This window comes from Lampris incognitus, chromosome 6 (genome assembly GCF_029633865.1).
Source record: "Lampris incognitus isolate fLamInc1 chromosome 6, fLamInc1.hap2, whole genome shotgun sequence".
In the NCBI taxonomy this organism is placed as follows: domain Eukaryota; kingdom Metazoa; phylum Chordata; class Actinopteri; order Lampriformes; family Lampridae; genus Lampris; species Lampris incognitus.
Genome location: NC_079216.1, coordinates 47,580,005 through 47,589,873, shown reverse-complemented (window position 1 = coordinate 47,589,873; position 9,869 = coordinate 47,580,005).

The following is a 9,869-nucleotide window of genomic DNA, read 5'->3' as shown; positions in this document are numbered from 1 at the left end:
TTTATTTGTCATGTATATAATTCAAAATGTATTAAGAAATAAGCCTTACCATGTGGTCATTTTATAGAAACTACTCATTGAATATACAGAAAATATGCTATATTGTGATATGATTCAGCATTGGACTTTTACTGACAGGTGGGATGGATATGCGATTCGATTTTTAAAACATTGACTCAACATTGGATTACATCCAACGTATCCTCTACTTTACTTCTTTGTGTGGCCCTATTTGCCTTTCTGTGCATCAGAAAGTGCTTGTACATGGTTAAACAGGCCTATATGCTCCGGGGGGGGGGGCTGCATATGGAGCAGACTAACTCTCTCCACAGGTGATGCTGTTACCTGTGGTGAGAAAAGAGCCAAGGTCCCTGACCACAGCCTTTCAGTTGATGTCGCCCCACAATGAGAGATGAGCATGGAGATAGAGAGATGGGGCAACCCTCACCCCCACACGGTTCCCCCCGCTGAGGAACACAGGTGCACAATTTAGCAAAGTACAAACAGTAAAACCCAGGTGATTAGGCTGAGAGGGAGCAAATGAAACCGAGGAGAGCACAGTGTCGTTACAGTCCAGCTGTGCTTGGTTTTGCACGCTCTGTGCCTTGTCTGCAAGTGCCTTTGAAAACCATATTCATTGAGAATGATTAATTTAAGAAATGCATGAACCTTGCATGGCATTTGTCCAGGGAAATCCATCTCATCTAGCGTTGCCATACATTCTCACATCTTAATATTTAAAAAGAAAGACACGTATGCACATTCAAAGTAGGTCAGAGGTTGTGCTAGGACAGTGTGAGCATTTGAGTCAATAGACACAGACTATGAAATCTATGGGTGTCAAAAACTGTAGTCTTTATAACTTGCGAACATTGTGGCTTTATGTCAAGATTTGGTGTGGGTGTCGATAGCAAGCTTTCAAATGGGGGGCTTAAGGCTGTAAACGGGAACAAGCTGGAAGATAAAGGCAGCATTTCCTTAGATGATTCTACTGAGAAAACTGGCCATCGGCTTATCACCATAGCTACTATATTTACTCGATTCAACAAGCTGGCTGGACATTTAGTCAGCAAAACTAGCTGTGCTGCAAAATAGCTTTGACTCTGACTAGAAGTGTTGGCTGAGGACCATGGCCATGGTGATGATTATGTTATTTATTTCAGTGAGCGGTCTTGATCATTACTATCCGAACAGTACACATCTGGGCCCTTGTGCTTTTCTGTTCCTGGGTGGATGGCAGGTGAGCGCTGATGATCCATTTGCATTAAAATTTGCCATTTGCAGATGCTAATCCATCAAATGATTGATGGATGATTCACTTCATCTCTGTCCCTCTGTACCTGATCGTATTCCAGATCCTTTATTAATATTCCATCAGTTAACATTTATAATAAGGGTAAGCTGAAGTTTGATTTGTGTTTTGTAAGCTTTTAATGAATTGACATTTAAAACATGATCAAAAAGCCAAGTTGTACCGAGTGTAATACGGGGGAACCGTAGGAACGTCATAAAAGCCGCATCCACAAATGAGAATTTCTCCATTCCCGGGCACTTTCCAAGAGATTACTGCTTTTCGGGGTCTTGCTCGACATGGTTACAACCCCGAGCTGTAGGGTATAACTTAGTATGCATGTTTCTCACTGTTAGTCCCTCCCGTTCCCTCAAAGCAAGACCATTTATTGATATGAATGATCATTTTATTAGCTCCCAAGATATTGCAAGATGTGAAAACGATAGAAGAGATAAAAATTAATGTTCCTCAAGGGATTTCCTTCTCAAGAATTTTCCTTGTAGTGATACTGATGCCAGAGGAAAGCAAACAGGTTCACGTGGGGAGACATACAAACACTAGTGTGGAACACAAAGCCACGGTTCGTAGCATATCACATCATTTGTAATATTCCTGTTGAGAAAGTTTCCCCCCTGGCCGATTTAAGCTAGGGATAAAAAAAAAAATGGGGGAACGTTAATATTTTATTGTTTTGTCCTTGCCCAATATGTCTCTATGAACTGCTCACTTCCACAATATCAGAGATGATGGTGGGATTTTGTTTGTCTGTGGCTGAGCAGAGGGTCTATTTCTGCTCCTGTGGGTGTCACTGTTGCCACATCTGTGGCACTGGGGGGGTTCAACCAGTGATCGCCCCTTGTGCTGATGAGTCTTATGATGGTGGCTGGAAATTTCTGCATGACTGAACCTGCACACATGCGTACTCTTACCCAGGACACTTATCTTTCATGCACATTTGTGCATATGTATACCATGAAAACAATGGAGTTTTCAGCATTAGAGAGAGAGAGAGAGAGAGAGAGAGAGAGAGAGAGAGAGAGAGAGAGAGAGAGAGAGAGTGAGAGTGAGAGAGAGTGAGAGAGAGAGAGAGAGAGAGAGAGAGAGAGAGAGCATGCAGTAAGCTTCTGTGTTCCTTTTGTGAGAGTTTAGGGCAGAAATAAATCCTTATCATTTGCTAGACAAACAAAGACAATGAGACAAAGTGCATTTATAATCTTGGGACAGTGAGAAACTCGAGACACTGATACGTTAAGTCAGCCCTTTATTATTGATATATAAAATGTACCTTTCTTGTCTGTAATGCGATTCAGAACTTCAGATAACTGAAACAAGGTAGCTGTAATGTAGGGATATATCCCTGTAAGTTTTGCAAATATTTGCGGTATCTTTTTGTTATTTGGCTTCCTCTCCACTAGCTCTCCTTCAAAACACAGTTGTGTCAGTGCGATTTGGGTCCCTGCTGCAGTGATTCACACAGGATCACTGACGAACGATGTGGTAACAGAGGTTGAGAGTAAAGCAATATGGCAGCACGCTGTGTAAAGAGAAAGAAGAGGAAGAGTAAGTTAGAGAGTGAGACCGTTATTTATTATGTGGGTATCTGATCCCTGAAACAATATTTACATGGTTTGGACCCCCCTCCTTCCTCTGTAGCAGTCGTATCAACAAAAAAAATCCTAGATGCCACCTGTTGGGGCTCGCCTTGGGCCGCAGGAAGAGCTCTCCTCTGGTCAAGACTGGATTTTGTGGAGGATCAAGTGGATTTACAGGGACAAACATAGTGCTACTGTAGGCTTCCATTGTATGTGGTGGAAAACTCAAATTGGGGTGTGCGGCTCATCTCTAGCTCATCCACCTGGATTCGTACGAGGATGGGACTGGAAAGAGACAGTGGAAGGGCAGCTGTGAGTGGGAGAGCTCATACAGCACATCCTAGGTGCTGAAATATAACGTTGGTACTCTCGTCGGTGATTTCAAAGGAATACCACAATTTCAAGCCACACCTTTTTTGATAATGATCTTCACCCTTATGAAGTATTGGATTAGGTCACAACCAAAGGTTGATTTCGAGATATGACGACAGTCATTATAATGACAAAGTAAATGTGTGTGGCCTTTTCTTGACCTTGTGGTGTCGCCCGCACAGAGCTTCACCATGTAGCAAGTGACATTTTCAGACATTGCCAAATTGCATTATACATCACTTTAGAGAAAAACGGCTTTGTGCTTCTCCTGTTTTGTTTGTTCATTAGCCATTTTTAAATGGCTCGCATTTGTGACATTTCAGTGGATTTTCAATTTCCATTTGCCCTCATTGATTTTCATGTATCCTTTATCACTCTCAGGGATTTATAGACGTTTCATGCAGAGGGGAGGTGGATGACCAGCTGTCAGTATGATATGAAAATCGTTGCTCTGTCCTTTCTTCTTAGTTTCAGAAATAACCTATTAGGGGACTGAAAAGATTTCGTAAAAGGCAGTGATTCAGTATGCTCCTCGATCCAGGGGGAATGTCCACAGCGACACTGTTTGTTAGCAATGTGTTCTCCTCACAAGGGAGCCGAGTTCTCAGTCCTAATTGCTGGCCTTTGTCTCCAATGGGCCCCGCTCAGGCTCTGGGCAATCAACAAATGTTTCAGTCAAGGGGAATTGTGGAGAACTTTAGCGCGCTGGTGAAGCCCCTCAAGGGTCACTCGTCTTACTTTTCTGTTGGGGCCCCATGGAGACACACCATGGGGGTGCAATGTGAGGAACTGCATGGTGCACCATGCAGGATCGCCAAGGATTCCTTTCATTTCTAAAAACCCTCTGGATATGAGAAAAGTGATTATAGGTATAAATCCCATATCCATTACAGACAGAGTCCAAAAATGCAACGAATGCTACTTTATCTCTGCTGGACTAATTAGTAATGGAGTGGCGAGTATGAGTGTGACCCCAATGAACCAGGTTACCAGGACTTGGCTATCTGCTGAGAACAAAAGGAAATTGTGAATTGCATGGCTCTTTGCATAATGCGCCACATTCTAATCCCTCCACTTCCCAGACTTCCGTGGTGGCCAGGGAAGAGAGGGGAAAAAGTAATTTTATGTGCAGTTTACGGCTAGAGTCTTAGGGCTGAGCGATATGCATCACCAAAGGAATATTTTGTGCTTTGAAACCTTATGGCGGTTGTAGCAGTCAGGAAATGAGACAGGGTTTTTCATTTCCCTGTTGCTATCTTCACACACAAACTAAATAAGGACCCCTTTGCTACAGGACCCCGATTACATCTACCTATTTTTCACTGTGCACAAGGAAAACGGACTGAGATGATGATATGAAAGCACTTGTTCTGTTCCTGCAATAATCAGGAATGGAATCTATATAATTAATTCCATGTTTATGGAAGACGCTAAAAAGCGGTGAGGTCAAGGGCCTTAGGGAGCAAAGAGTACTAGATAATTGATTTCACCTTGTGGTCAGTATATTTAGTGCTGCTGGGATGTTTGACTGAAGTAAGGATGGAGTGATTGGCATTTCTGGAAGCTGTGAAGATCCATGTTGAATGACGGATAGATGACACCACAAAAGGAACATGCAAAGCTGTCTGATTTTATCACCTTATTATGCTGGGGTGGCTGTGAAGGGCAAATTGCAAATATCTCCATGTTAAGTGGTGTCCTGCTTCTTCTGCCTGCTCTTCTTGTGCTCTCAATTTTCCTTTGTACATACACTACCGTTCAAAAGTTTGGGATCACCCAAACAATTTTGTGTTTTCCATGAAAAGTCACACTTATTCACCACCATATGTTGTGAAATGAATAGAAAATAGAGTCAAGACATTGACAAGGTTAGAAATAATGATTTGTATTTGAAATAAGATTTTTTTTTACATCAAACTTTGCTTTCGTCAAAGAATCCTCCATTTGCAGCAATTACAGCATTGCAGACCTTTGGCATTCTAGCTGTTAATTTGTTGAGGTAATCTGGAGAAATTGCACCCCACGCTTCCAGAAGCAGCTCCCACAAGTTGGATTGGTTGGATGGGCACTTCTTGCGTACCATACGGTCAAGCTGCTCCCACAACAGCTCAATGGGGTTCAGATCTGGTGACTGCGCTGGCCACTCCATTACCGATAGAATACCAGCTGCCTGCTTCTGCTCTAAATAGTTCTTGCACAATTTGGAGGTGTGTTTAGGGTCATTGTCCTGTTGTAGGATGAAATTGGCTCCAATCAAGCGCTGTCCACTGGGTATGGCATGGCGTTGCAAAATGGAGTGATAGCCTTCCTTATTCAGAATCCCTTTTACCCTGTACAAATCTCCCACCTTACCAGCACCAAAGCAACCCCAGACCATCACATTACCTCCACCATGCTTAACAGATGGCGTCAGGCATTCTTCCAGCATCTTTTCATTTGTTCTGCGTCTCACAAACGTTCTTCTTTGTGCTCCAAACACCTCAAACTTGGATTCATCCGTCCACAACACTTTTTTCCAGTCTTCCTCTGTCCAATGTCTGTGTTCTTTTGCCCATCTTAATCTTTTTCTTTTATTGGTCAGTCTCAGATATGGCTTTTTCTTTGCCACTCTGCCCTGAAGCCCAGAATCCTGCAGCCGCCTCTTCACTGTAGATGTTGACACTGGTGTTTTGCGGGTACTATTTAATGAAGATGCCAGTTGGGGACCTGTGAGGCGTCTGTTTCTCAAACTAAAGACTCTAATGTACTTATCTTCTTGCTCAGTTGTGCAACGCGGCCTCCCACTTCTTTTTCTACTCTGGTTAGAGCCTGTTTGTGCTGTCCTCTGAAGGGAGTAGTACACACCGGTGTAGGAAATCTTCAATTTCTTAGCAATTTCTCGCATGGAATAGCCTTCATTTCTAAGAACAAGAATAGACTGTCGAGTTTCAGATGAAAGTTCTCTTTTTCTGGCCATTTTGAGCGTTTAATTGACCCCACAAATGTGATGCTCCAGAAACTCAATCTGCTCAAAGGAAGGTCAGTTTTGTAGCTTCTGTAACGAGCTAAACTGTTTTCAGATGTGTGAACATGATTGCACAAGGGTTTTCTAATCATCAATTAGCCTTCTGAGCCAATGAGCAAACACATTGTACCATTAGAACACTGGAGTGATAGTTGCTTGAAATGGGCCTCTATACACCTATGTAGATATTGCACCAAAAACCAGACATTTGCAGCTAGAATAGTCATTTACCACATTAGCAATGTATAGAGTGTATTTCTTTAAAGTTAAGACTAGTTTAAAGTTATCTTCATTGAAAAGTACAGTGCTTTTCCTTCAAAAATATGGACATTTCAATGTGATCCCAAACTTTTGAACGGTAGTGTACATGCATGCTTCCTTTTTCCTCTGTCTAGCTCTTTATTTATCTCAGCTTTTGCCTGTACAGGCAATGCAGGTATCTTTCATTATTTGCAGGCAGTTTGTCCTATTTACCAAGCCTGAGCCTCTAACATGGTGTGAGCTGTTCTTTAGTATTTATCCTGCCTATTTGTTCCTCACATTTGGTTTGGTTATCCTTCGACCCCCCCCCTCCACTTCAAACTGCAGGATTTCTCTCCCAAGATGTGTCCCTAATGCCTTCCCCCATTTTTTTCTCTCTGATTAATATAAAAACCTGCCCCCACTTGGCCAACAATTCTGCTGAAAAACCAAAACAATTGGTCGCTATTTGATTGGCCATGGCCTTCCTGGACACCCGGGGGGAATTGAGGAGAAAAAGCAAAAGCGATTAATCTATTCATCCATCCGCATGGAAATCAATGGATTCTGTCCCTCGGGCACGCCCTTGCTGTCCAAGCTCACATTTTTACCTGGAGAAACCTGCTCTCTATCTGAGTCAGCAAGCTGTAGTGCAAAGCAGAGATTAGAAGGAGCACTAATGTCCACTGCTGCATTAAAAACTGTCATCTGGATCAAGTCCACAGCAAATGATAACATCAGAAGGGAACGGCCTATCATTTCTTACAATATTCCAAGTTTCACATATATAATGCTCTCATATTAAACAAGAATAATTTTGAAATTATTCATCCTCAGATTATAGGGACAGCTGGATGGATGGCGGGCAAGTTGGTTTGGTGTATGGCTGGATAGCTGTTACTGATACCGGCTGCTCGGTTTTGTACTTGTGGGTTTGGACCCCGGGCTTTATTGACTTCTCATTAACCTTTTAGATGGCAATGAAAAGGTTACTGTGCTCAATGTTTCCCCCTGCTGATTTATACCCTTTACTCTCTTGCATATTTATTTGTGCAGGCAGGTACGCTCACCACACAAGCTGCTTTTTTTCTTTACACAGCCATCACAGAGAAGTGATCATCATTTATCACCTACAGTTGGTGCTATTGTAGAACTTCACTGTTTACAATGGTGTGAAGCAAAATATTGCTCTAGAGGCATGCCTCACCAGGGATATTGTGAATGATTTATTGGTTGTTTGGTGGTAGTTTAACGCTTTTATTTTTTAAATTTTTCCCCCCACATTTACTCCCCAATTGTATCCTGCCAATTACTCCACTCTTCCGAGCCATGCCGGCTGTTGCTCCACCCCCAGACACGGCCAATTGTGTCTGTAGGAATACCCTACCAAGCCGGAGGTAACATGGGGATTCGAACCGGCAATCCCCGTGTTGGTAGGCAATGGAATAGACCGCCATGCTACCCGAATGGGGTAGTTTAACTCTTATTGCAACTGATTAGTGGTAGCTTTTTGTTAATAAAAGGCTATGCGGCTTGCAGGTGATTCACAACTGAAATTACAATGCACATGTTTAACATCTGCTGGTTTACCTGAAGTGTATTCCCCACACACAGTATGTTAAGTGTATCAAAGGATATTACAAGTTACAGTAATTACAGATTTTTTTTTGTGACCTGATTTGCCAGGTCAAGCTAATATTAACCAGAAGACACTTACACAGATCTAATCTTCTTCTGTGGTGCTGCAGCTCTATAGTTGTAGTAGTGGCTGTAATCTTCTGTACCCAGAGTGTGGTACAGAAGAGCTAAATGGGAAGACTGTTCGCATCAGGGCATGCTCTGAAGGAGGAGAAGGAAGCAAAGTGAAATGCTGATTGAAAAGAGGAGAAAATCAATCATGCGAACCTTTCTGACTGACAGGTTGCCAAGGCGTTTTCTATGGAGGTGTCAGCAGCGCACCTCAACAGAAACAGCACAATTGCTCTCTTCCCCTCCCTCTCTCCCGCTCTCCTCTTTTCTTCTCCTCCCTTTCCATCTCATCCATCACATGCCTTCTCACCCATCATCACGCTGTCGTCTTCTCCTAAATGTCTCGCCAAATTCCCCCAATATCTCTCACTTTTCACTCCATTGTTCCTCTTCTTTCACTATCTCAGCCAACCTCAGTCCCCCTCCCCGCCCGCCGCTGTTCGTTCGTTTTCACTCTCAGTCGCTTGCTCATTTTCCTAGCAGGAGAGATGCATTCACTGCCAGCCATTTAAGGTTGCCGACTGACACTCCTTTAATCTTGTTGTTCTGTAACCTTCAGAGGAAAAACAAGAGATGCTCCAGTTGTGTTACCTTTACATAACTACAGCACGCCATCCTTTATTTCCTCCCTCGCTCATTATTCAAAGCCCATGAAGTGGATACTTTGTGCTATTTGTTTTCATTATACTCACAGACATATTAAAATGGCAGAACAGAGAAAAAAACAGAGTGGATGGAAGAGGCATTGTGCCACCAGTACAGCAGCATACAGCCCCACATCTCACCAAGAGGGCAAGGAGTCCATGCGGGATATATATATATATATATATATATATATATATATATACCACCAAATTACTGGCAACACCTCCATAAAGCCGTGTCTCAGTGCTGTGGTGGCACTGTAAAGATGTCGGCTGCTTTATCTGGTATTATTTTCGTTCATTTGTCTCGTAAAGGGCAAGGTTTTCAATTTCAATCACTTCTAACATTTTCGCCTCCAACTTTTTGGGAGATTTATGAACCCTCCATCTTCATGGAAAGCGTCAGAAAATCACTGACAAGAGATAGATTTGAAAATAACACTTAGGCTGGATCATATCGCCTGGATGGAGACACCTTGAAATGTAGCTAATGTCAGTGTTGTGCTCTTTAAACAAGCAAAAGGCTTTTGCTTTAGTGGTAGTAGTAATAAAGGGCATTTAAAAAAGATGTATTTATAAGATACTACTGCTTTCATAAAGTTGGCACAGGATCCATATTTTAACATTGAGAATAGATCAAAGGATGATTTTATTAACTCCATACCTTGAAAAAAAAATCAGACAACAGTACAGAACTACCAGATTACTTCACTAAGGCTGGAACAATCGCTGGTGCTCTTTTATTCTTTTTACTGTATTTTATATACTTTTCTGATTAAGCATTCCTTGCAAAAATTTTTTTACTGCTCACCCCATCACCTTCTTCGACCTGCACATTTGGTCTCATCCATCCAAAAAACATTTTTCAATAGCCTTCTGGGTTGTCCACGTCATCTTTAGCAAACTGCAGACGGGCAGCAATGTTCTTTTTGGAGAGCAGTGGCTTTCTCCTTGCAACCCTGCCATCCACACCATTG